This window comes from Adiantum capillus-veneris, chromosome 8 (assembly GCF_014529385.1).
Source record: "Adiantum capillus-veneris isolate H3 chromosome 8, ASM1452938v2, whole genome shotgun sequence".
NCBI lineage: Eukaryota > Viridiplantae > Streptophyta > Polypodiopsida > Polypodiales > Pteridaceae > Adiantum > Adiantum capillus-veneris.
In genome coordinates, this window is record NC_140938.1 from 99,357,456 (window position 1) to 99,363,036 (window position 5,581).

The window sequence follows — 5,581 nt, forward strand, 5'->3', positions numbered from 1 at the left end:
GATGACTGCAGTGCAGAGTTACTTGAGATTACTAGGGAAATTGAGATGAATGAATAAATTCTCCCCATACTGAATGCTCGTTGTCGATTTTGTAAACGCCATGCAACGTAGGAAAAGCCTGGTTCATTTGTAGGTTCCACCCCTGAAAGTGCCAACACCTAATGCTGAGATATTGCAGGTGCCTGATAGATGCATTGCATGTGGCCTGCTCATGTACAACAAAGAGGCGTTGGGGATATTCATACTCCCTTGTAGACATGCTTACCACATATATTGTTTTGCCAACCTTGCTGGCAGAGAGGGAAAATGCTTGGCTGCAAGTTGTGGTCGTCTCATCCCAAATTATATCAAGGAATTGATGTTTGTAGACAGCGGGGGCGACACATCTCCTGGATGCTTAAAGTTGGTAAGCAGGTCATTTTGCTCATTTACATATGGTATCTGTGAATGTGGCTGAGAATGTGCATTGTTATTACCATCTTCCTAGGTAACATATGGGTAGGCACCTAACATAGAGGTAGTTGTGTTTGTGGTATAATTAGTCTACTACCAGTACAACTTCAGGCCTGTGCATACTTGTAGTGTCATATGAGCATGATCTCAAAGGTGTCTACCTATAATTGCATCTCCACAAGTACTAGCTTCCAAAGTGGTGCTTACTGGGGCAGACATCTAATAGTGTGACATGAAGGGTAGCTGCCTTGTTAGATAGTAGCTATGGTGCCTATTTCTTAATGGCTGGCAGTTTCCCTCCAAGAGAACTGTGGTACCTCTTGTACGTGTGGTAGCAATGTGGTTGGCTAGGTGGTACCATGTATAGGTGTTCTAGACTAGATATTATCTAGAAAGGTCTTAGCTGGCAAGGTGGCAGCTGGGTGGGTGGTAGATGGCTAGGTGCTGACTAGCTACCACTAGCTACTCAGAGGTAGCTAGTGATTAGCTATTGCTGAGTGGTGGCTACCTAGTCAGCACTACCTAGTCATAGGTAGCCACCCTTCAACACTACCTAGTCACAAATGCTGACTTGCTAGCTGGTTGGGTAGTATGTGGCTAGGTGGCTAGTGATTATGTGGTAGCTTCTACAAAGGTGGTAGTACCTATGGTAGGTGGTGGTCCACCGCACCCAAGTCAGACCTGCCTAGTCACAAGTGCTGACTTGGTTGCTGGCTGGATAGTAGGTGGCTAGGTGGCTAGTGGCTTATGTGCTAACTACTCTAAAGGTGGTAGCTATGGTAGGGGGTAACTACCACTTTATTGCCATGATCATGTGTCTTACATTCAATATTTAGGCACCAATGTTGTACTAGCTAAATTGTAGCTACTATGGTTTGAGCCACCCAGCACAGTGTTGCTTCCCACTAGTATTGTGGTAGCTACCAGTCTGGGGATAGCTACCTTTTTCATGCAATGGTATCTAGCATGGTGGGACATAATCTTTAAGGTTATATCCATTGATGGTTAGCTTGTCATAACCTAAATTGCCTAATGCTTGTGCAGAATCTACCTCCAAGAGAAAAAGTGAGGGGCAGGTCCTTTCAACCAAATCAGATGATAGTTTTGGTAACCCTCTCTTTGGGGACATTCGTACAATATTTGTATGGTTCTGTCAATAATTGTTGCTTAAGCTTCCTATCTATTGATCAGATGCTAAAAAGGGTGATCTAAACACCGAAGTGATCTCCAAAGAGGTCAAAGTGGGCGCTATGATCAGTGTTCTCTCCGATAAGGAAGAGAGACATTGCAATCTAGAAGGTAATATTAGTTCCTTGGGTCCTTTGAAGCACTTGTTTAGTACAAAGTTACTCATTATTCTTTTTTACAATGCACCTAGAGTTTATTTTTGGGATGTTTCAGAAACAGATGTACCTGATATAGAGGAAACCCAATTAATGGATGGTGATGTGCTCCCCATTGCACATGAAATACTTGCAGAATTGCCACTTGTCAGGGAAGAAGTGGAGCTATTCAAGAGCCAGTATCCTAGAAAACCCTTGACATCTATACCGGTGAACCAAGAGAAATCTCCCTCAAAAAGCCCTTATATTGCGGAGGCTTTTGCAGCCGTAAGAAATGCAAAAAAACACAAAGGGACTTCAAGTATAACTTGGTAGTCTCTAAGATGTTTGCATCTGTATGGCTTGATGAGGGTGTTTATTAATAGTTATTGCTCCTGCAGGGGGGGCAAGGGGAGACCAGAATGAAAGGTTGGATTCAGCCAAAGGGTCAGAGAGTGCTAAAGAGAAGGATTCTATGGTTGTGGATGGGGACACCGGTGCAGAGAAAACCTCAAAAAAGGTGTTGCAAACACACGGGAAAAAAGATTCCTGGATTAGACTCTACCTAGTGTCCATGAGTGATGCTTTATAGACAACCCTTCTATGAGCCTTTTTGGTTGTACCATCCTTTTTGTATCAAACCACTATCCTTCTTTGTACCGCATCCTTTTGTAATGTAACAATAGAACGTTTGGATCAACCTGTAGTTCCTCTTTCATTGTCAAAGTGTTTTTTTATGTGACTTGTGATGTGGTGCCTGTGTCTTTTGATGCCTTGTTCATTGAGGTGAGATCCATTTTCTCTATAAAAAAATTAATATTGCAACTTTCTAACTCTTGCGTTCTGTTTTTTTAGAGGAACTCAAACCCTTGGGATAAAACAGGTGGAAATGGGTAATGCCCCAAGGATTGAAAGGGGTTTTGAAGATCTTGTCTACTTTGCGACGCACAGGTTTTTCCAACACAACAAAAACACCAAAGGAGCTGCTCCTGCTGATACAATCTTTGGCTATTTTTCATGGCAAGGAAGGCACTGACATGAAGAGTAGTACAATCTCTGATGATGAATCACAGGATACTACTGCCGGGGAATCCACACATGTGCACCCAACGGCCCCTCTAGACTTCGTCCCTATCGGTGATGCTCAAAAAGATTCCCCTCCGGAGCAAGATGTGCAGCCAGAGCCTCCGAAAGAAGTGCATTCACCAGAGTTACAACAAGATGTAAGTTCCTGTACAAAAAGGTGGAAGGATGTTCTAATGCCTTTCCCAATTAGCATTGTGACTGCTCCGCTAATGGAGGGTACGCCACCTCCAACCTGTCGTGCTCAGAAAGTCCTGGTATTAGACATGAATGGGGTTCTCTTGAGAAGATACCCCAATCCAGAGATCCCTCCAAGAATCAAAGATTTTCTCTGTCAAAAAGTATTCAAGGGAGGTAGGGACCGTGGCACCTTTTGCATAATCAGGGCAGATGTGCTTCAATTTCTTCGTGAATGTGCAGATATCTTCCACCTTTGCATGTGGTCCAGCTGCACTAACAGAAACATGAATATTACACTTAAGGGTTGCATGAGCGGGATGCACCCCAGAATTTGGAAAGAGAAATTCTACCAAACTGATTGCGTCAAATTGCCTTTCAGAATTACTGATATCAGAGAGCTGCAAGGAGGAAAAGCAAAACCAATTTTTGTAAAGGGATTATCGGAGCTCTTAAAAAGGAGACCAGATTGGAGGGGGTCATCGATTCTTATGGTGGATGATACACGGTACAAAAATATTCTCAACAGTGATACAACCATGATATGTCCACCAACATTTCAACCGAATGACGAATCACAGGATCCTAGCTACCTCACAAACACTCTTTTGTCGTGGCTAAAGGGGTGGAACTGTGTGCAAGATCCTGATCAGTATGTCAGGATGCACATGATATCAAATGAGAAGGACTAGGTTTCCCAATGTGTTATCAAATATTGGTCATAGAGAAAAGAGACTCAGTCGTCCTCGTAAGAGACCAAGTTTAGGTTTGGGCCTATGTACTTGTGTAAACAGCCAATGGGAGTTGATAACCCCCTTTTGTAACAATGACCTATTTATATCAGCCTTCTTGAATCTGTAACTGGCTTCATACTAAAATGGATATCTCATACTTCTTGGCATCTGTGATTTGTTGGGAAATGATATGCGGTACTTCAAGTCATTTGTAATTGAGTTGAAATTTTTAAAGCTTAGTCAACTGTGTTGTCTCCTCCTTGCAAATTCCACCATTATAAATCTTGTTGTATGGTAGATGTCTATTTCTGGGGTAGCTGCCTGTTTATGAATGTTAGCTCTGTTTTTTGCATGGTAGCTGCCTATTCTTGACTGGTAGCTATCTATTTTTGCATGGTAGCTTCCTGTTTAAGATTGATAGCTATCTATTTTCTGCATGGTAGAAAGCTTCTTATTACTGGTAGCTATCTATTTTCAGCATGATAGCTAGCTACTCATGACTAGTAGCTATCTGGTATTAGCATGGTAGCTAGCTTTATCTGCATGGTAGCTCTATGTGCAGCTATCTATTTCTTTCTGGTAGCTACCTGTTGTCTCATGGTAGCTACCCCCTCTGACTCATCATTCATACTCATGACAATATTGAAATAGAAGATTGTATGCATGGGAGAGATAGAGAGAGAAATGAAAGGGAGAGAGAGAGAGAGAGAGAGGGGGGGGGGGGGGGGGAGGATGTTGGTTTTACAATTCCAATTTTTTAATTGATTCGCAGTTGGATTTTGATGATGAGGCCTTGTGCCTCGGTCTGGGAACCATCAGGTGAAGACTTTAATCCTCTTCTTGGATGTTCGTTCTTCCTACCGCTTACCAAAAGCTCCTATTGTGGATCCTTAATCCTAATCCTATGTCTTTTTTGTTTTGGCTGAGGCTCGTCCCCTTGGGGTTTTGCTGTGATATAATATTTCAAGGGTTTTACCTCGGCGATTTTCAGCCGTTACGGTGTAGTTTTATGTTACAGTTTTTTCCCACCTTCTTTTCCACGAAGAGAGAGAGAGAGAGAGAGAGAGAGAGAGAGAGAGAGAGAGAGAGAGAGAGAGAGAGAGAGAGAGAGAGAGATAGATAGATAGATAGATAGATAGATGGATAGTTCTATTATCGTCCTGGGAGGTCAAATATGACCTATGGGACCAAATGAACATGTCACGTGGTGTGAGTGGAGTTCATAAGTGACTCTCGATGCTCAAAAATGGCTGAAATGAGCATCGCAATAGAGAGTCCACATCATGGTTGGGAGAGGAAGGTATGTAGGGAGAGATCATGGCTGAATATATGTGTAAAAGAGTACCTAATGTGGTCAAAATCTGAGCACTCAAGTAGTGTGTGGTACTCACTCTCTCGCACTTGACGAGGGCATAAGGTGCAAAGTCGATGACACTCCTCGCCAGTGCCCCAACGTCCTGTCTCACAACGTAGAGAATGGGAGCTAAGACGAATGGAGGCAATGGTGCGGATCGCACTCAACGGGATGGGCTCAAGGATGTAGGAATGGGTTCGGTTACCTCGTTCCGAGAAGAAGAGAGATTTGTAGTTTGGGGCAACGTGTGTGGTGTAATGGCTGAAGCGAGAACCTCCGGATTTCTCCCAAGCCATGATACATTGGCGTTGTAAGAAGGCCTCAATAACTTGGGAGTCGATCGACGCATCCTTGACCAAGTGACATGCATCCCATCTTCCAAACCATTTCTTGATATCAAGCATCCACCCCGAACTTAGTATTTTGCTCTTGCATGTCTTTTGAACCATTTGACTTGC

At 43.2% G+C, this 5,581-nt stretch overlaps 1 pseudogene; it reads left to right on the forward strand.

Moving 5' to 3' along the window:
* Window positions 1–1,889: 1,889 nt before the first annotated feature.
* Window positions 1,890–3,727, forward strand: LOC147452631 (uncharacterized; annotated as a pseudogene).
* The last annotated feature ends 1,854 nt before the right edge of the window (window positions 3,728–5,581 follow it).